Raw genomic sequence first — 27610 nt, forward strand, 5'->3', positions numbered from 1 at the left:
CCTTTTTTGCTTGTTTGTTTTGGTTTTGTGGTTTAGTTTTTTGGAAGGCGACAGTGAGTGAAAGGATAGTGAATCTGCCCGGATAGGTAACTCCCTGTTGCCCTGGTAGATATGGAGGGGAACGGAAAGGTGAAGAAGGTATGAGGTGGTGCAGGCAGAGCAGGGCAGGTCCAAGAGAAAAGTTTTGGGAACGATTGTCACATTTACCCTGCAGTCCTGGCGGGTGCGGGATGCACGGCTTAGGATTCAGGCGGTGACTAGATATGCAGAAGTAAAAGTCTTGAAAGGTGGTGTGGCCCAGGGGGCTCCGAACCAGCATCCGTAACAGTGGGCTGAGGAAAACCAGCCGTGCTGCCCATGTAATGGGAGACTGTTCTCTTAAGGCTGTTTCTTGTGAGCCTTTTTCTTCCAAAGTCTGAGTGTTAACTGTATTTGGGGGCCTGATATAAGCAGAATGATATTCTGCTTTATGAGAAAGATGGTAATTCAGGGCACTTTCCAGAGCGTACCGAGGCCGTGGGGGCCCAGGCTAAACGATAGTCTTTCTCTGTTGACTTTGAATCAGGTTGTTACATCCTACAGCTGAAACTTCCAGCCCCCTCACCAGGATTGTGGACACTTAGTCCCCCATGGAAAATTAAAATGAGATTAGAAAAGCTCAGCCTGCTATTCTAAGAGGATTGAATCAGAAGAAGGAACAGGCTTGGGGTTTTGTTAACAATCAATTGAAACTTAATACTGCAATCACTTTCAGCATCCACAGGGAGGGAAGGCAATATCTCTGGAAAAAGGCAGTGTTGTATATCACAGAATTGAATATTCTGCATGGAATATTTATTGGAAAATGATTTACATTCCCTTAATTTTCCCCTGCAAATGTCTGCCCTTTTCTGGCAGGAATTGTCTTCATAACCACATCCCTGTTTCTAAAGCTGCTAATAGTGCTGATTTAAGTTGTTCATATAAAATGCTTTTCACGGGGAGAAGAATTGTTCTTAAAGTGCATCTGACTAAAATATGCCAAGGTTATGAGCAATTCACATTTTGCAAATGAATTCATATCTTATTTAAAATTTTAATTGAACATACACGGCTTGCTTTTTTAATAGCTTTCCTGAAAAGATTCTTCTTTTCCCAATAAAAACCAGACTGTGCTCGCTAAAGAAAAATCTAAGGAAAATTTGAGCTAAATTACCCTTTCCCTCAAAAAAGATGTTTGAAGAAATAAAACAGAAAAATAGGTCTCTCTGGGCCCTTGCAAAATGCAAATATCTCTTAATGGGCAGGTTTTGCTTAGCTGTTAACTAGTTGTAGCTGTTCTTGCTTCATTTGGTTTGCATAACTGTGGCCTAATTCAAAACTATTGTTTCCTAATGTACCCCTTTTGTTACTACTTCTGTGCTAATATTTTGGCGTTTGCCTATTTCCTTGATAGCTTCATATCTCCTTGCTAGCTGGCCTGCTCAAGCGGTGTGAATGGCAGCGACATTTGAGCCTGAAGCTGATGTCTGTCCCTGCTGCGTGTCCCCCTTGCTGTCCCACTCACCTCTGTCATGAAGGCTGCTGTCCCTGTAAGGACAATGGACGTGGGGAACCGGGCGTGACGTGCCTGCTCTGTGCCCCAAGGATGGTGGAGGGGCACGAGAGGCTTGGGGAAGAGGGACAGGCAGTGGGGCTGCGTGCTGTACCCTTGGGCAGGGAGATGGACATGATGGGCATCATGGCCACAGATGATGGGCCTGGACCTTATCTGTCTAGCTTGTAACCTACTGAAAAAGCTCTTGCTCTTGTTTCCACCAGCATGGGGGGGTTGAGTACACCCTTGTGTTACCTCTTCTAACACAGGAGTGTTTAAGTGATGACCAGAGAATCCAGCCTCTATTAAAAACCAGAAAGATTAAAGCAGGGAAAAGCCCAAAGAACTTTGATGGCAAGCATAAGTACTCAGTTTCCAACAAATGGTTGTTTTGGATCTAATTCTTGCCATACATGAACAAGAGCTCCACCAATTATACCTTGATATTAGAATTAGTTTGATTTGAAATCAACCAGAACACTTGCATCGTGGCAATAGATCACTTTTATGTTGCATGTGGTTCCATTAGGAAAGATTTGATGTCACTGTCAGGGTAAAATTGCTGATTTCGATCTTGTCTGGTTTCCCTCTTTGCACTTTGGCAAGTAGAGAAATATTTTGCTTGTCTGTGTAGTTTTCCATTGAATAACTACGGCCTCTCAGTAGTCTGTTAAAAAAAAAAAAAGGCTGACAGCTGCCATCTCAATGTTCTCAAAAAAGTCAAGTATCTCAAATATTTTTTTCTTTTGCTGACTTGCAGCTGCTGTGTTCATTTATTAAGGTGGGAGTCTATGGGATCCAGCCTTTAGTTAAATAGATTTTGAAAAGTCTGTTGCATAGGTGCTGGACACTACCAGGATGCCTAAGAGACATTGTCTTTTTAGGCTTTAACTCCAGCTTTTTGTACCTGTAAAAGTCTTGATAACCCAATATTACAGAAAAGAGCAGACTTTCTTCCCCAAAGCCCAGGTCTGGCTGAAAACGAGCAGAATGGGTAAAAGTGGAGCAGCAAGGGGCAGCTGGAGAAAGGTGTTGTCACATCATCGAAATGTGGCCCCAGGTCAGCACCATTCTTTACCAGTACCAGAAGCTGCACATTAAGCAGTCCCTCCTTCCTGTGACATCGTATGAGAGTGTCTGTTTTCATACTGATTTCTTTTTTCTCCCTCAAATTTAAAAAGGAATAATGAATGCAAGAACCTAGTTTGTGTGGCATTTATGACTACTGCTCTCTTGTTAGCATGTTGGCCTGTCTGTTCTGAATAACCAAAGCTGCAATTCCTGCCCCATGCAAAAATTAACTGTACCTCCCAGGCTGGATCTAACCACGTTTTCCCTGACTCACAGGCACAAGAGAATCTCTGGAAGAGTTTGAGAGAGGTAATGTCATGGGAGGCGATATCCTGAGTGAAATATTCTGATGGTGACAATATTTTTGTTAAATTCTTCAGACAAATCTATGTGGAATATAACTGGTTTGGATTTATATTTAAAACACAAAACTAAATTGAACCCTGAATTTCCAGTCATCTTCTAGGCATTGATACTTTTTGACTCAGGCTTAGCGCTTACGTGTCCCATTGTTATCGGTGATATGTTAAAACATTACGGCCAAGTACCATACTCCCTGTGATATTTAAATCTATAACATATTTGGAGTTCTTTGCTTTTACTTCTAATCTTTCAGCAACCTTACACATTCTGACTTCTCTCTCAAACCGAGGACAGGCTTTTTTCTTCATCAGGGAATTCTGTTTTCAATCAGAACGTGTCAGCAGCTCAGACTTCGGGGATACTGTCAAGTAGTGCTAGATTATTGATAATTTTGCAAGAATGACCACACCAAAATCCTGTAAATGTTTGCAGATACTCTGAGTCTGTGGCAAGGATAGGAATAAGTGCTAACATGCCATGAGATACATATGTAAAGAAAACTAGAAGTCACATGATAAGGCATTTCTCTAAACTTTTCTCTTGTTTCTTAAGGCCAAGTGTAATGTCGTAAGGTTTGGATCTGACAGAGAACCCAAATCTTTGCAAATGCTGTGGAAGACTTTCTTGGAGCTGGATACCTGGCAGGAGCCCATTTCTTTTCAAGTAGTTCAGGCAAGTGTTCAGATGCTGGAGCGCTCATCCGTGTTGCACAAAATCCTTTTTGCAACTGGTGTTTGGAAAATATTGCATTATTTCTCGGTGTGGGAGCTCAAGACCTATTTTACACCTGTTCCTCTAATACACCTGTGCTTCCAGGATCCTCATCAAATAGGCATAATTTATACTGACAGAAACTACTTTTGCTGATATTAGTTGGTAACTATTCAGGGAGTGAAAAGTGCTGATAAATGTGCTTTTATATGGCTGCATTGGAAAAGCTTTTACTGGCACACATCACAAAAGCTGACCCGTTCCTCACTTTAATTGACATCGATGGCCAGACTGGCAGGTTTCTTACATAGACTTAGGATCTGTGCTGGAGTCAAATATCTTAGAGACGTTCACCAGGGCTCCAGTTCTTAATAATTTGCTGGGTTTTTTTGGAAAGCCAGAGTTTACATGTGTGGCATAGTGTGGTAATCCCCTTGCTCGTGCCAAGCAGGTTGGCTCCAGCTCTGCACCTCCCTGGCAGTGGCTTTGGTGGGCTTGAATTCAGGTCTTGGAAAATGTTGTGCTGGGGAGTGGAAGAAAAAGGAGTTTGGCATTTACAGGGCCTTGAAAACAAAATGCTCTTTTTCACAGGAGGATTTTAGGATTGGTTTGGGGGAGGGAAGCAAGGAGCTTGTTGAGAGGTAAAGGGAATATCTCATTAATGATTTACTAATGAGCTGTAAAAGTTCTGACTCTTTCTAACTTCTGACGATGGAAAATGTTTCTTGGAATGCTGCAGCCCCACAAAAGCTGGGGCAGATCCTGGCTGCCTCTGTGTAGGGTCTTTGATACAGTCTGACTTACCTCTTTACTCCAGTCCCTTAGGCCTTAGAAAAGATTAATCACAGTGTGGTGGGAAGCACATGGAAATAGCAAAGAGATGAGAAATGAGAGCGGGAGAGAGGAGGAAAAAAGCCCCAACATGAAACACTGTTTTCTTTCTGGTAGGGCTTGGGCAGGAATAAATTGCCAATGATCTCACTTTCGAGCAATGTCAGTTTATTTGTACTGACTCTGAACTGACCATTTAGCAGGGGCTTCTCGCTCTAAGGCCTGATGGGCTCCTCGGCTCTGGCTTACAAGGGAAGAGCCTTGTAATAGCACGGGTTTTATGTACAGTGCAACAGTCACCAGGGACTGGGTTTGGGGAGGTCCAGCCAGAGCCCTGTGCAGTCGATGTAAAGGCACTGGCTTCAGCGCCTGTTAGCTCTGTCCCTATCAAATGGACTCAGACCTAAAGATAATGCGTATATCCAGTCCATATGTGGGCATGACATCCACTGCTGTGGCTTATACAGAAGAAATGAGGCAGATCAGAGCCTAACAAAACAGAGATAATTAACTGAAATTTGACAACTCTGAAATCAAAGTCCCTGGAGTGTTAAACAGCAAGGACTTGGAAAGAGTCCAAGGAGGGCCAGGGTATGGTATAGATTTGCCTTTCCTGCAGTTATCATGCTTTCCTCTGTGTTATGTCTGTAGCTTGGAAGAATTTGAGTGTTTTTCTTCTGTAGCCAATTCTTGCGGTCTTTATTTCTCCGGTAGTAGCTAAGGATAGTGTTGGAGTCAAGGCATGGATCTTGAAATTGGTATATCAGGGCTGAAATCCTGGTTCTGCCAGTGACTTGTGTGGCCATCAGTAAATCACTTTGTTCCCTCTGGGCTTCAATTTTCTACCTAAGAAACGCGGCTAACAAAGCTTTTCTTCTGTTTGTTGTCAGTACAGCCTACAACTCTGGGGGATGGGGCCACTTGTGACCAAGTGCATGTGAAGTACCTTGCAGAACAAGGCTCTTGCTTTGTTTAGACCTGGTGGTGTTTTCAATGGAATATTAAGAATAACACAAGTGGAAACCCCTGCTGGGGTTAGCTGTGAAATCTCTGTGGCCTCCAGTTTGTGAACAACCTTTGCTGAGTAAGCACAGCACAGAGAGAGGCTGTGACCTCCCCAAAGCCCTGTGTGCACCTTTCCTTGCAATGACTCTTGTCTGGGAACCACTCTAGCACCGTAAATCCTCCTACACGAGGCAGCACTCCCACATCCTTGTACAGTAAGAGAGAGCGGAGACTGTACGAAGGTGCTGCACATTCACAGCCTTGTCTTGCTAAGAGAAGTTGGAAGGTACCCAAGCATCTATCTAAGCAGTGTTAACACTGTGTTTTCTTGGTTTAAAGCTCAAGTGTTTAGTTAGTGTCTGCACAGGTGGTCAAATACAATGGCTCCCTCTGCCAAGTTACAAATCTGAAGTTTACTGGAAAGAAAAAAAAAATCATAAAGTCAAAGTTTATTCATGGTTTTTTGCAGGTTGTAAATGTAAGGAAATGAGAACACTCATGCAGATGGGCATAATGTATGCCTAGTGTGACACCTAAAAATGCCACTCAGATTATAGGCCTTGAGACTCAAAGCAGTGGGCAGAAGTCCCCTTGAACATTGTAGTTTAACACACAGTTTATATTTTACAAACTAAGCATGTTCAGTCAGCGTGACTATATTTTGCAAACATTGTTACAGAGAAGCTATTCAACAGCAAAGCCGTGTATATTTTAAACTAAGCCCAAATAACTTTCTGAAAAAGAACCTGCCATGCAAGGAGTGTGAGATCGGTGGCAGAGGATTCTGCATTTGGGTCACAACAGCCTGAGAAGTGGCACTCCAGGTGACGGTGCAAGCTGCGAGGCGCCCCAGCTAAAGTACTCCCAGTTTTGTGGTTCTGTCATCTCAGCTCTGGGAAAGAGCTAAATGACAAACACAAATCTGAATATCCTTTGTGCAACAAGCAATTTTTCATCTATTTCTGGATGGAAGGATGCACATATAGTTTCCTGTGACTGACCTGTGAGGTAACATATACATCTTCTTTTCCCATTACTGATCACTCTAGGGGAGAGCTTCCTGCCTAGGAAAGAAGGACCTAAAAGCTTGTAGGTAGTGGAGTCCTGGCCTGTGTTCAAGGAAACGATGGGCTCTTCTCAGGAACGGAGCAAGCTCTGCAGTTGCTGGGAGAGCAGAGCTGTAATAGGTGGTTGCAGATCCCCATTGTACAGGTGGCAGGAGACTGGGCAGCCGTGTTCATCTTCCTTCGTTTAGCACCATGGAAAGAGGAACTCGAAGCTGCTGGGGATGTGTCCTCTTAGGAAATGGTCTGAAAATAATTCATCTGAAGCATTGCTGGTATTGCTGCTGACCTGCTACCAGTTCTAGTAGCAGATCACTCAGCTAGATTTCTAGACAGAAAAACATTGATTTGTTTTTTTCCTGCATCCTAGTTTTCATGTCATCTTCAGTTTAGGCTGTTATGAGGGGGAGAAAATTGATATTCCATTTCTGCGAGTTCTATCTGTACAGTCCCCTTCCTGCAGTGTAAATTTCAGACCTTTGAAACTAAGACTTAATTTTGAAAGACATGAGGATGTACTGGATGTGACCACATTGACAAGCTGAGCTTCTTGTGGGGGACGGGGACCTATTATTATTGCTAAATCTCTCTTCTGAAAATATAGTACTCAGTGGCTATGTGCCCTACAACCCCTTAACTGCCCAGTGAGGAGTGATGGGCCAGCCCCTGTACACACTGATAATAGCCAGGCATGTTTTTATGAACAGTTTTTATGTTCACCTTCATCTCTGGGACTGTTTTCCTAGTAGGTGACTTAGGAGGCAAGGAGATACCTTCTCTGCCCTGGTGGACTTTTGTCGTTTAGATGTCAGAATCTACTTGAATCCATCCCCAAGGAAATTATGATTAAAACAGCCCCCAAGTGACACATGTTCCTGTCCGCTGCTTCACAGTGGAAGGCTCCAAGGTCTGTTGGTGAGATCGAGCTTCCTGCTGAGAAGTCAACTCAAGCTGGCTAGAGATTAAATAACACTTTTAACTGCCTGATACTGGGAAGCTTAAAAGAAGAAAAAAAAAGACATGCAGTGTCACCTAGGGAGCAAACCAAAGCTTGCTGAAGCCCATTGAAAGGTTTCCATTGAATTCAGCAGGTATCAGATCAAGCTGCCAGCAACATGCTGGTGTGACCTCAGGTTACTGCTGTGCCACTGGCACTGAAGGAGGTTGTTCAGGTTTGGAGCTCAGCTCTATCTCAGCAAAGGCAACTGAAAAAGAAAGAAAAGGGGTGGGACTGAATGTGGAGCTCGTTTTGGATGCTTTCAGTTTATAGACTGGATTTATCACCCGTAGCTGAAATGATTTCTCAGTGTTAAGACACCTGCCCTTCCCCACGGCCAGCTCATAAATGACATTGCTCTTTAATATAATGGGTTTAAAGGTACAAAGGGTAAGTTCCAGCTGAAGCAATGTTTAATTTGGCTTTTGTGGTTCAGACAGCTAAGGAGCTGTGGGTACGTCAGTTGGAATTTCAGCTGCAGTTGTGTGTCCTGCACCCAAACCCAGCTTCAAGCGTGTACCACTGTGTCCCCATACTGGGCCTCGCGCTTTAGGCAGCCGTGTACTTCAGGGAGCACTTAACATATGAAAGAATTTATTCCTGTTTTAAATTTGAGCAGCACTAGAGTGCATTGTACTTTATTACAATGCTTCTGAATTGCTTTCATAATTTCCCCTGTGCCACCACCCGAATGTAATTCTTCTCCCGTGTGTACTCTGCTCCAGCTCCGCACACGGCTGGCGGCTGAGGCTCGCCTGCGGGCTCCTCTGGCGCGGCTGATGCTTCACATTCCCATATCATCTCTCAACCAGTCTGAATGAATTTCAATTCACAGTAGTCTGGTATGGGAACTAAGCGCGTTATGTCCTGTAAGTGAGGAAAAACAAGGTGAAGAGAGATGAACGCTGTATGTGAAGACAGTGGCAATCCATGCAGAGCTTCCAGCTGCCCAGTTCATTTGTGCTACTGGATTTTGGTTTGTCCCATGCGTCATTAACTGGATTACAGGGAGAAAAATCTTTTGATTGCCTGAAGCTCATGCCCATCCTGGCAGAGGCAGTGGGAAGCCTTCAGCACTCACATATATTCTAGTTTTAATTACACATTTTTTGAGTTTAACAGTTTCCCTTGAGAGATGTATATTCTTCTGTTTGAACCTCTGGAAACTGAGGTTAAATGAGAAGATGAGTACTCTTTAAAATAAGTATCCTTCTGCTTGCTGTCTTTTCTGGAGCTGCAGAGCCCTTCAAGGTGTTAAAACAAATCTGTCAACAAGGTTTAGTCACATTTTAGTCCAATGAACAAGTTGGGATTATTGCATTAGAAAAGTGCTCAGCATACAGAGACCCCATCCTCTGCTGTGATTTGAGAGATGAAAACTGGATGCAAAGTTTCCTCTTAATGAATGTGTCCTCATTTATCATCACTTACTGTCTTCGGAAAATGAAAGATTGTTTTTCCAAGTGATCCTGCAGCATTGGGAAGGCTTCTGCAGCTTTGACTCATTGTGATTATTCCCAAGTGTTGTCATCGGTTCTTCCTGTATTTATGTGAAATTGCTCTTAGCCTGTGCTTGGCTCCCAAAGCTGATGCTATTCAGAAGTTCTTTGAATAGGAAAAAAAACACATCCCCACCCCCTGCTTCTGGTCTAAAATATGATTTGCTTCATCCAATTTCGTGCTGCTGGGAGATGCCAAGCTGAAGCTTCTACAGATCTCAAATCTTCTATTTCTCAGGCTCCTTGTTCATGGTATAGGTTATACATGGTGGTTATAATCAAAGAGAGGCTGAAAAGAATGTAATATAGATCACTATACAATTACCATTAAACCTGTACCATGCTGTTCTGTTCTCTGAATGTCCAAACATGCTAAGACACGATTCTCTGCTGCCCTAGTTGCGTCCATCAAAGCAGAAGTCAAAAGTGTTACTTAATTGCACTGTGAATGATTATAACTTGTGCTTCCTATAAGCGTAAGGGAGAATTTGCCCTCATGTAGCAGGTGCTGATGAAACTATTACAATCCCAGACTTGGTACAGTTAAGGATTACCAAGTAAAAGTGCAACAGCTAGTTATGAAAATTCAGAGAGGATGATTGTTCAGGGCTGTGCACGGTAAGTAGCCAAAAGGGAAGGCTTTTTAACCTGTAGCCTCCAACGTTCTGCTGCTACTGAATGATAGTTTCTAAAGTTTCCACTCTTGTAAGATGTAGCAGGATCCCGAAAGACAAGTAGTGTGCTGAGGCAACAGTGCAAGTATTGTACAAAGCCACACATGAAAGGTGAAGTTTATTTCTGTCAGCTCAGTTTAGTTTGGAGCTTGAGTGTAGCTGCCTGCGGCAGTCATAATGTAAGGATGTTAATGACTTTCTGTATGAAATGGGCATAAAACCTCGCTGTATTCTCTTTAGCAAGTAAACACTCTCTTTTTACATCAGGGCTTATAATAAAGGCTCCTTTCTCTGATTCCTTCTCCATCCAGATGTTTCTCTGTTACCAGTGTAGCAGAGAAACATCTTCAGCTCTTAAGGCCACCATCAAAATACTCCCTACACCCTTGTCTTAATGTCATCATTTCTCTCTATTCATTCTATTCCTAGTATGTACTGTATTTTTTCTTTTTAGAAAAAGACTGCAGCTACTTCTAAGAAACTTTCTCCCACACTGAATGGCTTTCCCAAGCATGAGAACATTCTACCCTTTCATTTGCTTACCAGACATTGCATGATTTGCAATGGAAACTGGCAAGAACATTTAAAATAATAAAAATAAAAATTGTGATCATCTCAGAACTGGAAGATGAGTGCATTTGCTGAGTTATGCAGGGTTTTTAAGCACTGTGATTGAAGTCTCCAGGAATGTTAACTGAATTTTAATTTATCAGTAACAGAATATGTATGGAGTGAGTGTGTTAGAGGTCAGAAGAGGGTGAGAGAGACTGAGCCATGCAGGGTAAATGCATCGCTTAGTGCACGTCAAAAAGGTTTTTGGTTACTGCAGTTTTCCGACTTGTGCTCTAATCTTTATTGATTTGAACAGGGGCTCTCACACAGTAATTAATGCAGCATTAGTGGTCTACAGCACTCTTGGAAAAGCTGTGTACTGTATTTTAGCATTGCTCCTGCTGATGTGGGATCTGCCGTGACTGCTGGGTCTGGAATGGGTGAAAGTGTGTGTGGATCCTTGGACTAGATTATAAATAGTGGGTGGCCAGGGATCAGGTGAAGGGATGCTTGTTTCCCCATTTGCCTGCTTTTCTTGTGTGCTTTGTGGGTGAATCCTTGGGAATTTTTTTTTGGAATGGCTGTTGAGTTGACTTGCCTCAGTTTCTCAGGAACCCCTATCAGACCTCTGGTCTGGCTTTGTGCAGCAATTTGCTTCCCCAAGATCTCACGAATTGTGGTTCAAAAGCAGTACATAATTTAGCTCCACTGAAATGAAAATAAGGGCTTCAAGGAAAGTGTTGGAGACACCCAAAATTGAGGATTCCTTTGAAAATAATAATAAAAATGCTTGATTCCTCTCTGTTACTTCCTCATGTCCACAAGATTGAGCAGATAACTCCAAATCAGTTTCGAAGTGCTGAAAACTTTACGTGAAAAGGTCTTGCATATTGTCTGATGAAAGCAGCATTAATCGCTGTGTGTGAGACCACTCAGAAACCAGTAGCAATCTGGTCTTTAATGGAATTGGCTCTTCCATAAGCATGAAGCTGATCTGTACTTATTCTGCTCTAGCTTTTTTAAGGTCAGTTTAAGAATAATTCTTACAGTAGGTTTTTGTTCTATGATAGGGTGAGGAAGTTGGCAAGTAATCCAAAGAGGAGATATACCTGAGGTCACCCCACTGAATCAGGCAGTGGCACACTCGAGTTTTGTGGGCTTTTGTCATTGCATGAAGGTGCCAGGGACTATTCTGGACCACATGAGTAGCTTTGCTGAGACAAAACTAGTAGAGCTCTGCGTTTTGTTGTAGGTAGGTCAAGGTGAATGCCCTCTCATGAAACAAGCTTTTGTGCAGCTGCCCTTCAGAGCTTTCTGTGTAGTGCACAGCATCCTCCATAAATTGCATCATCTCCTCCATTTTTGTCTCTAAGTACGTGAAACTGTCATCTAGCTTGGGCATTTCTCCTGCTGTTTTGTGCTCCTGTGGTGTCTCCTGCCACAGATCTCCGGACGAGGAAGGGTCATATAGCAAACGTGGCTCTGAATTGAGGCACAGAGATCAAGGAGAGTAAAGGTTTTGCTTCACCAGCATTGTCAGACCTTGTTGACATTTCTCACTCAGTCCTTAATCCACAAAGTGAGACTAAAACCCACCCCCTCTAAATGCTGGCAGAGCTGAGAGGGCAATTTCATTATCATTTGTGAGGTATTAAAGCCCAAATCCTTGAAGTATTTGAGCATCTTTTTCCTGTTTAAGAGCTGCTGAATGAAGCATCTAAATAAATCAATCTCATGGTTTTGGGCTGGCTTTATTTGTGATTTTTGAGCCTTTTGGTTTGGTAAAACCATGATAAACTCTTTTTGGATGGAGGCCACGTTTCTCTTTGAAATCTTGTGAAGCGGCACACGGAGCTACGTGCCTCTCTACATGATTCGTGGTAATAAGGGAGCGATGGACCGGGAGCTGTGTGTAGCAGTCCAGCTGTTCCCACACAAATCCCTCATTTGGATGAAAGGAGACTGTAGCTGTTAAAATGATAGCAGTGAATGGCATCAGAAATACGACAGAGAGATGGATGTTAATGTAACAGCTGTAAAAGTCCCATATGAGAAAACTGGGATAAAGGCTAATTTATTCTACTTCACTTGTATTGCATTGTTTTTTCTGAATGAATTGGGTACTTGGTGATCCAATGGCAACATAATTTCCAATTGTAAAGTGATAATGCACAATTGGCAAAGCTGTCAGGTACTGCCAGCTGGAGGGCTGGCTGCTGGGATCCTACATTTGCCCAAATAAGTGGGAAACTTCTTAGTGAGACAGAGCTTCAGGATGTGGGCGCCTGCTGAAGTGCAAAAAAATGTGTTGTTTCCTTCCTTTTCAAGTTTGCCCCATTCTCCTGCAGTACTTGGGCACTGCAAATGGAGAGCTGCAGTTCCCCAGGGGAGAAGATCCAGCACAAAGCTATTGAGGTGATCGGGAGCCAACAGTATGTGACCGAGCGGGGAGGTTCAGGGAGCTGGGCCTGTTTAGTCAGGCAAAGAGGGGATGAAGCAGCTCACTGCTGGCAATCTGCAGCTGCTTGGAGGGGAGTTACCAAGACAAGGGAGATGTTAGTGCCAGATAATAAAACAAGGGGGCAGTGGCTGCAAAATAGCTGTTTGGAAGCTGAAAGTTGACTATTAGGAAAACAGTTTTCACTAGAAAGGAAGTGCAGGCCTGGGACGGGTTGTCTAGACAGGCTGTAGAAGCGCCATCCTTGGAGGTTGTTGAGTCTTGGCTAGACGAAGCTGTGGCTGACCCGAGCCAGCGTTGGCAACGGTCCTGTGTTGAGCAGGAGACTGAGAGGTCCCTCCCAGCTGATATTTCTGTGATAAGAGATATTGGAAGGGAAAAGCTGTATCTGCAAAAACACTTATTTTAATACTTGACATTGGACGAAATTAGTAGAGGCACAGAAATAATGAGGAAAGCATTTCTTAAATATGTGGAAAAGAGAACTTAAACATGTAATAACAGAATAACAAGTCCAGACACTGTATTTTACTTCAGGCTTCTTGAAAAAAATATTCTGCAGCATCTCAAACTGTAGCTATCTGTTTATGTACACATAAAAACCATATACCAGTGGATCTGTCATAGCTTTTCTTCACTTTGAGACAATTAAGCGTAGATTCTGTGGGTTTCTTATTCCCAGCACATTTACTGTATAAACAAAATGTGTTTTATTATGTTTACTCATTTGGAAAACAGCTAATACTTTGGGTGTGTATTCTAAGATTTTTTTGAACTCACTTCAGTATTTTTTCCTGTGTCATAATAGTTGGCTGGTAACAGCAAAGTGCAGTAACCGGCTGATGGTGGCTGAAATCAGAACCATAGACTGGTGTGATCTTTTATGTCAGTTATGGTTACTATTAAAAACTTGACTTGGTTGAATTTAAGATAGAGAAAAATCTCCTGAGGAAAAAATAGAAATAAATACTTGGAACCAGTAATAATTATTTAGCTTTCAAATGTTCAGGATTTCCTGAAGATTCCCTATTCTCCCTGAAAAGTGTGAGCTGGCACTGAGTTTGTAGAGTCATGGGAGAAATAGGTGGTGAAGAATTGGTGACATTCGTTTCCACGCAATGGCTGTCCTCAGTGCTACGTGTATCTTGAACAAGCAGATCTGGGCAAGAAAAATAAATTCTGTCCAAGCTTGGTGCTGCTGCTGTGAAGGGAAGAGGTGATTTTTTTCTGCACTTAAGCTTCCTAAACTCCTGTATCACATCTTCCCGCGTTGCAGAATAGGGAATAGGATTTAAAGATCCATGTGAAATGGCAGAACTCCTGGGGCTTTAGTGGAGCCAGAATTTCAACCATATTTTCAATAACTACTGTCCTCTCTCCAATTTTTCTTAAAAGAGATCACATCTCTTGAGGGCATGCTTGTTGTGCTTGCTATGGGGAAATTACCTTGAAGGTGTTCTGACAGAAGCCTAATTCTGGGCTGGTTCCAGTTTGCTTCGCTAATGGGTAAACGGTTGAGTTATCTTGGGAGCTTAGTCACATCAAGATATTGCTCATACCAAGCACTAATTCATTTAGTTGCATAGAAGGCTTTTGAGATGATGGCTTCATCATGAGTCAGTTATTCATTATCACATTCCTCTGACGTTACACAGCAATATTGGAACTGCCACAAGAAAACGGATGAATGATACAAGATTAGATGGACCTTGTGTCTGATAATGGCTAACGTGTCATGCCTCAGACAGACGCAAACAACCAATGCGTTGCGTCAGGCTGCTCATGCGAGGGAGACAGAAGCCTTTCTCAGCCCCTGCCTGCGGTTAGCTTATATATAGAAATGTGAAAGTGACTTTGCAGCTTGATTTCAGTTACTGGCATGGCGAAATTCCTATTCCCAACCATGTCTAATCATTCCTTTTGAAAATCTTATTAAGGTATTCTCTTCAATTAGCACTTGTTTCAGTGAGCTTCACGGATTAATTAGATGTTGCATTACAAAAATAATTATGCCTTTTAACCATTTTCAGTTATTTACTTGTTTAAATGTTAGTTTTGTGAAGCAAACTGGCTTGGTGCCATAATTCATTTGAGTAGAATCTAACACAGATTAATGAGCGAACTTGAAAAGCAAGCTGTAAGTCCCCCAGCATTTTGTAATTAAGCAATTTGATTAAAAACAACTGGAACAACTCTCTACACTGAGAAACAAAGTGGAACAGCTCTCTGCATTGAGACCTCCCTAACAACAAATATCAGACCCAGGCCTGAAACTAATTTAGGTAGTTTAAAATTTTTCTTGGCTACCTGGTTGTTTCCTAGGAGAGGTTTTTGAAGAGTGGGCAGTTAAGGAATGCAGGTTTATTCCCTAACCTTTTACTCTGCAAGCACAGAATGACACTGGCATAGAGCTGACTTTTTTTGAGGAAGGAACTCAAATGCTATAACACTGCTTTCCCCCTTGTCCTCACATGCTTCTGCTGCTCTACAGACTCAGCTCATGTAATTCAAAGGAGGTGACTTTTTAATATGAGCTGTGCTATCAGCTTTAATAGAGTTGCTTCTGCCTTAGCATGATGCCAGTGAGACCTAAACTGGGCCTTCTAAAAGTACCTGTGCACAAATGGCCTGTGGCTATGAAGGGCTGTTATCCATGTTGGACCAATGGCTTAAAATTGATGCTGGGGTGAATTTCCAGCACGGATTCTGGGGAAGCTGTGCTGGTTTACACCACCTGACAAGCTGGCACGAAGTAAAGCTAGGCATAATAAGTAGTTTGACTGGGAGTATCCTAGGGCTTCATCATGCTGGTTCCTGTGCATGTGTGAACAGTGCTGTAATTGATGTGAACAAGGCTAGTCTGAAACAGCTGACACTGCAGCTGAAGTGTGAGGCAGCACTAAATTTCAGTCACCTTGCATTAAGGGCAAGTCAGGTAGACAGAAAAACACACATGTTCTTCTCTCCTTGTCTTAGCATTATCTGCCTGAGCTACATTTCTGTGGAAATGTGCCTGTCTGAGGCCTCAGACATCAATATTCTCTTATTTTCTAACCCATTTAGCTCTCTTTTTCACAGGTAGATCTTGTTTAGAATCAATGGCTCCCCACTATCAGCCTCATTTAGTGTATATCCATTTATTGGATTTTAAAAATGAAGAGGAAGAAAACTTAAAAGAGGAAAATATGGGTTTTTCATTGGAAGTCTAGTATTTGAAATGTAGACCCTTTCTTTTGGTTTTTAGTATTACTAAATTACAAAACACAGTTGAGACCACGTACGCTCCAGCTTGGCTTATAAAATCCATAAGCAGACTACAAAGATCTCTTCTAACGTCCTCCAAACCTCAGACATCAAATGCTGCTTGGACCCTTTTACTCAGTCCTCTCCTCAGATGCACCTTCCACAAATTTGCAGCAGGACATAAAGTTTTTCAGATCTGGCCTCTACTGAGCTATGATATGAAGTGAATTCTTGGAGACATCTGACAGTGACCTGTTCCATCATTCTGCTGTTCCTATGCAGAAGGGTGGTCTGTAGGGTTATTGTGCTGTTTAGCCGTCTGGGTTGGAGATATGTCAGGCGTTCTTGCAGACTTTAAAATTAGTTAACTTTAGTTAGTCAGGATTTGAATAACACCCTGGCTTCCAGAGAGCCTGCTTTTAATTTGTGTGGTTGGAGAAAAAGGGAAGGTTAGGGAAAGTTGTTGTCAGAGTCTTGTACTTACCAGTTGGTCCCTTCCCATTGCTGCTGTGCTGCACATCACTATAAATGGGAGTATAAGACTCCTATGCTTTCCAGGAAACTTAAGTGAAACATTTCTTCCATTGATAAGGAAAGATATATTTTTTTTTATCAATAATGATCCTCTCCCCCGGAAATGGGCAGAGGAGAACCCCTAATGAGGTGAAACAGGCATGTTTTCACATTGCTTGCTCATGAGAGAGCCTGCACATGAAAAATTTGCAGGTGTTGGACGGCATTACTCTGCCTTGTGACTTAATGTACTTTTGTGTGAAAAGATCAAACCAGCCTGTTCTGAATGTAAATCTGTGTGGACGCTTCCCCTCTCTTCGTAGTCTTTTAAAACAACCAGCTCAATACAGGTTGTATCTTCCCTTTTTCCATGTGGCGTATTCTTTTGCCTAGTTCAGGATTGTTTGTGCCGCCGCCTTCCTCAGGACTGCAGTGAGGAAAATGTGCTCATTCTCTGTCCGTTCTATTGGCAAAGTGCTTGAAGGGAGTTGTGTGGGGATGGGGTATGTAACAATGATTGAAATAGGATGTATTGAGCCTCTTCATATACATGGAATGACCCTTGCATGGGAGTCAGTCCTTGTCTATGCAATATATGTATATTCCATTGCATATACATATACATAGAATTTATATTCTATTGCATATATGTGTATATGCAATATATGTATATTGCAAAACAGAGAGCTTTTCTGAGCTAACCCCAGCCCACAGGAAAATGCTTTGTCAGACAAATGGGTAACCAGGAAACTGATCTCTGCAGTAAAACAAATGTAAACAGCATATATAGCTATATAAGCTGATTTTGGTGCTGTTATTCCTGATTTGCCTGAATACAGAAAGAGCAGTGGCAGGTCAGTATATCCTCTCACACTGGGAGTGCTGACAGACTCCATGCTGGTGATCTGATGAAGTTGGTTTTATTTGAGAAGGTCCAGCAACATGGGAGAGGTTGTCTACAGAGGGTAACTTCCATCACATGTGGCTTCTTTAGATCCCTGTGTGTCATGTAAGAGGGTTGAAGAAGAAATAATTTTAGTAATGACACTGTCTTAAATCTCTGGGGGAAATGCATGCTTGTCTGTACGGTTCTTACAAAAGATCCCAAGAAGGACCCAATGAGCATGAACACTTAAAGAAGCCCCTGGTACCTAGGTGCAATGCAGTGTCTACCCCAGGAACCAGGCCAGAACTTCTCCTGTAGCATCAATTATCAAAATGGGCCAGCACAGCGCTCTTAACAGCCTTTCTCCTTGGCGAGGAGGATACTTTAAGTGTCCAGGGAAAAGAGATGCTTCTGCACCTGCTATTTGGCAGAGGCCTCAAACACAAGCACCAGAGGCAAAAGCCTTTCTGTTGCAAAGAGTCCAACCCAGCTGCTGGGCAGGCTTTTGATGATGGTGGAGGCTTCCTGCGTGTCAGAATGGTTAGTAAAAGACATTTTGAGTTTGGGACCTTTTTTTTGTGGTCTGGGACAGAGAAATATGGTCACAACAATAAGTTAATTGAAGGTAAGCTAAACTGAGCTTGCAAAATAGGTTCAGAGCAGTTACTGCAAGTTATTGTTTCAATCCATGTTGAACGAGACTCTGCTCTGGAGGCAAACACGCGTACAGTGTAGCGTTAGTCCAGGTAGCTCAGGGGTGGATAGATCTGCACCTCAGTAGCCCGGGCTTCAGTGCAAGGTGTGCAAAGTGCATCTGAGAGGCTTTGTACATGTGCAGGATTAATCTTAGTAGCTCCTGCTTCACTGCTTTCAGTACTCAAGCAAACCTTGTGTATCTTTGTTCTAACACGTCACCCCCATCATTGTAACAGATTTTTGTAGAGACCCACACTTACAATGGTGATTACTGTGAAGCAAATACAATCACCTTTTTTTCTTCTTCTACCTAACATGCCTATCTGTTGTTTAACTGAGTTTCTTAGAGCAGGATTTAATCTCTGTCAATTTTTGGAGAGCATCTGGCAAATAATCGCTTGAAGTGTGTACAAACAGTGATAAGCTTTACCTGGTTTATGCTGCTTTTCTTTTAGCGCTTTCTACTCAGGATGGGAATAAAAACTGGAAAATGTAAAACTTCATAAAGCATATATTATTTCCAGGCTCCAGTACAGTGGCCCTGAACTCATGGCTCTCAAACCTTCAGTTAACCATAAAGCCCTGAGAGCACTGAGGCTGACCAGAAATGCTGAGTTGCATCTTCCTTGCATCATGTCTTATGCTTCAGTGCTGCTGCTTATGGCCCCCATAGGTTAAGGGTCAATGTATGTGCATGTATGTAAAGTCTGAGTCTGCATTTAGGTAAAGGTTTGCAGTGATGTTATGCATAAACTATTCTGGTTGGTATATTTTACCTATGCTTTGTTCATAATGTGACTGCATTCTGCTTTTTTTACTGCCTAAGATTTAGAAGACAAACACCCCCAATACCTTGACCCTGAACTAGTCTCATTCTATGGCTCAACGTGAGTAAGGACTGCCTAATCGGCCCTTCGGGTTAGATCCGCTTTACAAAGCTCACATGGAAGTTTAACAGCACAAAATCTGCATCCTTTTCTTCTGATGTGATAATGGATATTATCAATTCTATTTTACTGTTTATCTAGAAAATGTACTAATGTAAAGCAGAGGTGTGAAAAATGTTGTAAGGATGGACATAATGAAGTTTCTCCCAAAACAGTAGAGTCTGCATAGACTAGTATTAAGTTCACCTTATTGCTAAGCAGGTGAGGCTGCTAAATGTGTAAAGGCTCTACTCCTAAGCATTCCCTTAAGAGTAAACAGCCCTTCCTGGGGAGGTTGAAATAATGATCCATTTAGGCTTTTATTCAGAGTTTAAATTTCACCTACATCTCTCTGCCTAGGCTGTATCAAAATCCAGGCACCACTAAAATCCTCTGGAGACCCAAATGAAGATCTGAAGACCTGAATCTGAAGCCAGCCAAGAGGCAAAGGGACTCGGGAGAAATCTAGGCAGCCTGAATATGCTCTTTAGTGGCTATTCACATCTCATATGTTCTTTAGCCAACAACTTGCATCCAAGAATGTAATATCCTCCTCCACTCTTTCCCCTCTTTCTATTCTATCCTACAGCCCTTATGTGAACTTTGAGCAATTCCCATCAAAGTCAGCTGGTTTGCTGAGTGAAGTTCAAATCTCCCTTGGCTCTGTATAGTGCAGCTTTAAGTCCTGGTAATAAAAGAGATTGGGGAATCTGCAGAGAATTAGCAAACCACAGGCCAACTCCATATCCTGCTCATTGCCTCATCAGCCCTTTTCTAAAGAAAAGGTAACTCGCTGTCCAGTCTTCCCAAGTCCAGCAGAGAGACCTTAAAGCTTGCTACCTTTCAGCTAAAGGTCTGTCTTGAGATCCTTTTTCCTGAAGCCTCAGAATAAATTGTAAAGGAACTGTGTTGTTTCAGTCCTAGTGGGGAGGTTAATGAGATACGTTCTAAAGGATTGACAGTCTTTGATGCTCTCCTGACAATAGTTTCCAAGGTAGTAAATTACAACTGGACATAAAGCCTTCTGGAATAAGAAAGAAAAACTGAGAAATGAAGGCACTGTTTTGCACTTACCAACTCTAAATGCAGAAAGAGGCAATTTTAAGCCATACACTTATCAGGCTTAGCTTGAGCAATGATTCAGGCTTCCAAGAAAGATACTACTTAAGTGGTTTTATTGCTCTAAATGGGATTAAAATTCACTTTTTATCAAAGCATCAAGGTCCCTAAACATATCCTAAATGTACACTTAATCAAGAATATTAGGCTGTAGCTTAAGTTGTTCTATTCCCAACTTCAGAAGAGAGCTTTTTAAGTGAACCTGATGTGTGCTAAACAGAAGAGGGCAAATGCCCCAGAAACACGTTAGCTGTCGCCGTTGTTGTCCTGTGCCTTGAGCTGCTTTTGATTTGTAGCTGGGCCTTTTCTCATTGAAATCTAGGTGCTTTTTGGATTTGAAATTACGGAATTTTTAATTGTCTTGGTCTGACAGTGTGTGGTGATGCAAGCACGTTAGAGATGAACCCAAGTGGAGCAGATGAGAAAGCCCATCTCCCAGACTTCGGGGCCTTGCCAGACAGATTTGTAACAAAGCACTGCATTTCAGGGCTCCTTTATTGATGTGTCTGAACTGCATCGCTTGTTCTGATCAGCTTCAAGCTGGGGGAACTGATAGCAATATGAATCAGTGTCTGGATCCCAATATCTGTGGCTTGAGATCAGCTCACGGAAATACAGGCATTTCTGAGAGATGTCATACCAAGGGATGAGAATAGGAAACTGCCAGCTCTAATGCAGCTTTCTCTTCTCCCTGCTAATTGTTTTAGATAATGAGGGAGACAGAAGCACTCATGGTGTTTAAGCCTAGAGGGCTGAATCCCAGCAGAGCTGACTCAGCTATTCATCTTTGCAAAGCAGATAAGCTTGGCGGTGTGCGTAGTAGGAAAGGAAATAAAAATGCTTTCCGGTATGAAAAAGGGCTGCGTTTGAACAATGGTTATAAAAATGCCCTTCCTCTACCCCAGCTGAAGGGGGGAAAAATATTGTTAGAAAAGATGCATGTATTTGGAATCAGTATTTTAACAGCTTTGAGCAAGCTGAAATAAAATGGTAATATTCACAGGGTAAAAGGATGTACAAAACAAGGCGGGGAAGCTGATCCGTCTTGCCTGCGCTGCAGTCCCTGCCCCGCCAGCCTCGCTGCAGAGCCACCGATGCTCTATGGGCACCGTTGTTGGCTCAGGAATAGCTCCCACTTCTGCTTTTTAATTTCCTATAGTTGAAGGTGCTGTAGGGGATTATCTTGCATCTTCTTTCATACATGCTGCTTTTATTTACTTTTCTAAAAGACTTATCTTCACATAACAGACGCTCATTTTCTGGCCGTGTGACAAACATGCTTCTGGTGACGTACACAGAGCTACTTGTGTGGTGCGGCAGAGGAACGTGCTGTATCCTTGAGCTGGATGCCAGGAGCATGTCCCGGTATGTGACATACCTGTGTGACCTGTCGTGGCAAGAATGAGCCTCTTTTTTAGGCTAAAGAGGAGTTGTACTAACATTGTCATGTGCAAAGCGTTGGTGAAATCTGTGCTATTGTGTGCAAGTGCGTGGATAACCACCACCTGCACCACGAGGTGTGATGGTGCAGGCTAAGCACTGGCAGCCTGATGCTTTGGATCTTTAATATGGTCCTGTACTGGTGCTGAGCAGTAATTTCTGTTTGTGAGTGAACTGGAGTAAGGAATATCCTTGTAGAATAAATGTGACTGGATTGAGAAGCTACTGCTCAGAGAAGGAAATTATTCTGGCTCAAAGCTGCGTTGTGCAAGGCATTCTCCCTGGGTTTTGGGAGGGCAGAGGCATTGCTTTGCCCTCTCCGTGCCCACTGGTGTGGTTATGGCTCGTAGCAGCTCTCTCAAGCCTGTGGGGCCTGTGCGTTCGCAGTACCAGGATGGCACCTGGATGCAAGGGAAAAATGAGTCCTCCCTATCTGCCCGGTCCTGCATGTCTCTGCAGTGAACTGGCCACAGCCTGTAGCTTTTTCCTAGTACCTGGGGGTTTCTTTGGTATCTTTTCTGGAAGAGTGTTTTTCAATAGCTTTTACTTTATCTGTATTTTGTAGTTTTAATTCCTTTATAGGAAGACTGTGGGACTCACCTAGCAGCCATTTTTCTCAATGGGATGCTGTAGGTCAGAGGCAAAGTCCTTTTCCCTATATATTTCTCTTTACAAATATTCCATTCTTGCTATATTCCCTTTGCCCCTGAGTGCTGATGTCTCGTGTGCATTTATTTTTTTCTCCATTTCCTTTAGGGACTCGCAGGAATGTGTCTGTTTCCAATGGGGAGAAGCGCCATCGTAACAAGCGTCATGTTTACCCCATGACTCTTGTTTCTGAAAAAGGAAGAATTTCCAAGGAGGAGCGGGGATGTCGTTAGGGGAATCCACTTGATCTGTCCCCACAGCTTTCGTGTTTTCTTGTCCTCTTGGGAGGGTTTCCTTCTCCGGTCAGAATTGGGGATTGACATAGCTATTTGTTATTTTTAGCTGCTTTTGAGAGAAGCCAAAAATGATGGTTTCCATTAGTCATTTCCCATGTTGGCCACATAAAGGCCATGGCAAGGCACGATGCTGGCCTTCAGCCTCTTGCCAGTATCCAGCAATCAGGGTGGAGGACTCTCCCTACAGACTGTACATTAAGGGGAATTCCTTTTCATGGGTGAAGGTTCACATTTTTCCTCTCGAGCTGGGGAATCATCTCTTCCGGAGATTAAACTATGCTCGGCAGCTTCCTCAAGTTTGCCATGTCTGAAGCTCCCGGAACGTGACAGACTTTGCTCAGCCACTGAACTGCAATACAGCATGGCCTGACGCTAGGGGTAGCGTTGGGTTTGGCGTGCGGAGCGAAAGAATCAGCATGGCTGTAACAAATACAGAGGAAGACTAATCCAAGACGCAGATCCTTTCCTCTTTTATCTTCTGTTCTGATTGAGGTTCACAAAACTGTGTTTAGTTATTTCTCTATTTTCCTTCTCTCTGTTGCTTTTCAGTTTTGCCAGCTGCCTTCATTCTTGGGGCCTTCCTGGTATGAGAGGAAGGGCAGGCGCTAAAAGGCAGCTTAAAGGCTGTTTGTGAAAGTCTTGCAGTCCGAGGTGGCAGATGGAAATGGGATAAGGGTTGGATGAACAGTCAAGTGTTTTACGTCCATGAGCTTAATGATCAGTGCTATGTCATTGAATCATAAGCGGTGTGGAACATCCATCTGAGCAAAGACTTTATTTGTTCTTTGAAATGCTTGGTGTGTTCTAAAGCGATAATGGCATTAATAATAATAAAATGTATATTAAGTTACAGAGATGGTCTCTTTAAAGCAGAGAATACATTGACTGTGGCAGAGAGAAAATTGTTGCTAAGTGGTAACTTGGTATTATTGTTTGTTCTTGCTGTTACTATCTGTATCTTACAGCTTTGGGTGTATTTTTCTTGCTTATTTATTGCTTCTCAAACTTTTTTTGTCCAGTATGTGCCCGGAGGCCTTCAGACAAGTCACATTACTCATAGCTTAGTGGAATCCTAGGACTCATCTTTTATTTCTTGACACCATCGAAGTTTGTTGGAGCCAAACAGGCAGAAATGTTTGACCGACACCACTTGGTGACAGAGAACAGATGTTCAAGTCACTTGTGTGTTAGACCGGGTCTTGAAGTCGCTCCAGCTCCAGGCACCCCTGTGCCGAGCAGACTTACCTGCGCTGCCGCCTCGGGCTTGCTGTCTAGCAGAAGGTCAATCACTCCCTCAAACCTCAGCACTTCCAGCAAGTTTCTGATTCTGTTGTACTAAGTTGAGTATTCGGAGGTCCGGAGCATTTTTACACTTTCCCTTTACCCGCTTTAAATGCGTGATGGTACAACTTAAGGGTGGATATCAAGCCCTTCTCTATAATGAAAGATAAGGCACCAGAGTAACATAAAGCTGAAAGCCATGAAGGGTGGCTTCTGTCCTGGGGCACAGTTCTCTGCTATCAGTACTATCTTAGCACGGTCCAAGGAATAGTTTTTTCACTAATTGTACATTCTACAGAAATCGTAAGGAAATTTCAAGAAAGATATAAAACAATGAAGCTTGCCAAAAGAGCCCCATACTTTAATAGATAATAATTTTTATTGCTTAAGAAAGGAAGAAAATTCAATGAGAAATTACCACGAAGTCTCTGGAGTCAAACATATGATTCCTTCTCCCCTTACTGCCCATCCAGGCCTTTCTTCCTATTCATTTCATTCTAATGTGCTCTTTCTAATTCCTTTTAATGACATTATTTACCTGGAACTGTAGCTTGCTTAACAACTCAGAGCCACAGAAACTGTTGGGTCTGCTATTTTCCAGGCTTTAGCTGAAGCAGAATGAAAACTGATACTTCTTGTAGTAGAGAGAGCACCATCGCATGGCGAGTTTCTTTCAGCCTGTCCGGCTCCAAGTCACCTCTGTGGCGATCGCAGCACACATGCCAGCTCCACTGGGCTGTGAATAAGGATATCCGGGGGAAAAAAGTGGGATACGAGCTTTACCTCAGTGAAAACACTTCAAATTTTCTGGAAGTGCAGAGTAGAAGAACTGATAAATATTTTATGTTTTAAAAAAGCCAGCATTGGTTCTGTTAATTTAAGTCATTTTTCATGTAGTTAATGTTTATCACAGAGAGCAAAGATTTCTAGTGCTGATCTTCAGCTGGTAAAAATTAGTGCATTTCCACAGGCGAATGAATCTGCTCTGACTTATTCCAGCTCAGCATTTGACTTACTACAAATAATGAAATTGTGAGGTAGGGATGTAAGGAAGAAATTAGCCAAGCTGCAGCTTGGCAGAAATCACGGAGCTGTTTTCAAGAGTCCTGGATGCTCAAGACTAGAATTGGCCAAAACGCTCATTACAGATAGTATTAACAACTTAATGCCTCTGTAGTTGTTAAGTAGTTGCAAATCAGCCCTGCTTTGCTTTCAGATTGTTTTGCAATTACGCGGAGGCAGCTCGGAGGGGTCGCGTTCAGGCTTCAGGCCCGAATCTGTTTTCTGTTCCTGCTGCCCATGGTGTGGTTGGTCGCCCAAGTGACGTGGGATCGTTTCTGCTCTCTGATTGGGCAGCCGAAGCATTTTAAGCATGAGAATAATTAATAACATACTGCCCTGTTATGCTAATGGAAGCTGCAGGTGTTTGACGTTTCCGAAACCCAGACTTCTGTAGGACATTAAAATTTATTAATGTTGTAGCTCTGAGGGACTTCTGCCACGGACAAGACCCCATTGTACTTGGCACTGTACAAATACCAAAGAGATGTCTCCTGCTCCAAAGCATCTCCAATCCAAGTAATTTTTAATCCTATTGTTAAAAATTACAATGCATTGTGCCTTAGAACTGTGTAACACCATGTTCATGAAGCAGAAACAAAGATGCACTGAGAGACACAGTGCCCACTTAAATCATACGTCTGTTGGAAACACTTCACCTACTTTGTACAAATGACCTTCAAAGGTGCTGTCATAGATATAGATTTTTGAAGGGGTAGGGAAAAAAGATTACCTTTTTAGTTTGCTTCTGTTCTGTGTCTGAAACCACTTTGCGTGCAGTCAGTTTTACATCCGAGCTCTTCGCTTCTCACCCTCATGATGTTCATAGCAGTGAACTTTGATGCATGAAGCATCTTTTAATGTCTGATGTTATATAAACTGTGATTCCTGCTCATGTGTACTGTGTAAGCACGTAAAATTTGATTGTCTTTGTGTTTCCATAAGAGTATGCAATTTACAATTCTCTATTTATCACTTTTTTCCCCGGTTATCATTCACTTTGTTTTCTTTATGTTTAGGAGTCATTGTGACAAATAGTTTAGCATTGTTTTTTCTGTTGAGTAGACATTGGGATTTCTAATTTGCTGAAGGAAACGTGCTGCTCAGTTGCCCTGGAGAAGCTACGTGAGTGAATCACATTCTCATCTATCTCTTTCCTACAAGTCTGATATATCTAGTTACAGTTTGCACTAAGCTGCTGCTCAAGTGGTACAACCTCAATTTTCCACTCCCATAGACAGAAGCAAACAACCCAAAATAGAAAAGAAAAAAGTAATTTTAGAAAGAGTTCTTCTCAGATTTTTTGATTAAAAGACAGACTTAAAAAGGAGTGTGAGTGGAAAGGCTGACTTGTGGTCATTACAGTCTTCTGTAGCGATGAAAAAAATATCCTATTTGTTTCATTTCAAAAAGTTTTATGGCCTTTGTATTCTTCACAGAGGCATAGATAATTTCTTTTTTTTACTCCAGAGTTTTGTAAAAAGCTCTGAATGTCTTCCAGAGCTGCGGATTAGAGACCAGAAAACTGAAGACTGAGACTCTTGAGAGTAACCTATAGTTGGGAAACTCAGAAACATCCTTTAAGAAATATGGGTGCTCTACTTCATTTAATTAAATGCAGTACTTAGAATGAGTGAATCGGCTGTGTGAAATATCTTTTATCTGTCATGTTTTTGTAAAGAGACAATTTAAAGGTGCGCTAATCTTTTCCATTATTCCGTAGCTAAGCTTTCAATAAGAAAAACTGCCTTTCAAACGCAAACGCCATAGTTAACGCTTCTTTATAAAAGATAAATGGTAATGGGAGAGGAAAACAATTAGGGTAGAACTTTCAGCCATGAGGAAAGCCCTTGTGGATGAAGTAGAGGTTCTTAGTGGAAGATCATAACAGACAATGCATCATAAAACAAACAACCAAGAATAAGGAAAAGTTAAACTTAACAAAAAATTATTTCCTTTTATTTTAATTTCTCTTGACTTATTTTCCTGTGGCAGTCAAAATTGATGCTTCTGGTGGAATTAGCATGTTTGTGACAGTCTGTCTTTTATCATTGCAAAAGTACTTGTACAAAGAGAGTAAATCGGTCTGAATCACCCTGTGGAGGATCTTCCATCCTTCCCTATTGACTCTAACTCGGAGAAACTTTCTCTGGTCCAGACTGGTTTGATGCCTCTGTTGTGCCCTGCTGTGCCATCTTTGAGCTGAAATTTTGAAGAGACCCAGTGGGGAATCCACATTTTTGGCAAGAATTGGCCCCAAAATACCTTAGACCCAGTTGATGTTTGCAGCCTTGTGTTTCATTCTCTGTTATCTCAACGCACAGCTGGCAATGGCAAGGGTCAGTCAGAAGGCCCCGATCCAACAAGGCACTCTGGCATATGATTGCGTTTAAACAGTAAATAGCAGTGGCATCAAATCATAGGAATTAGGAAGAAGGATGGTGCAAAGCAATGAACCCTAGTGCCTTGGATTTGGGTGTTGAGTCGGCCACAGAATCCCTGTATGACCTTGGAAAACACCTAAGCTTGCTGTACATACCTGTTAATCACTGTATTTTCTTTATATCTTTGTTTCTGGGGAATTCAAGACCAAATAGACCCCTGTGAGCTTCATTAACTTGGACATTTCTAACTGCAATAAAGCACACAGCTGTTTGAAAGTGTCTGGAGGCTTCCTCAACCCCTCTACTTTTCTGGACAGA

The sequence above is a fragment of the Nyctibius grandis genome, chromosome 16 (assembly GCF_013368605.1).
Source record: "Nyctibius grandis isolate bNycGra1 chromosome 16, bNycGra1.pri, whole genome shotgun sequence".
NCBI lineage: Eukaryota > Metazoa > Chordata > Aves > Nyctibiiformes > Nyctibiidae > Nyctibius > Nyctibius grandis.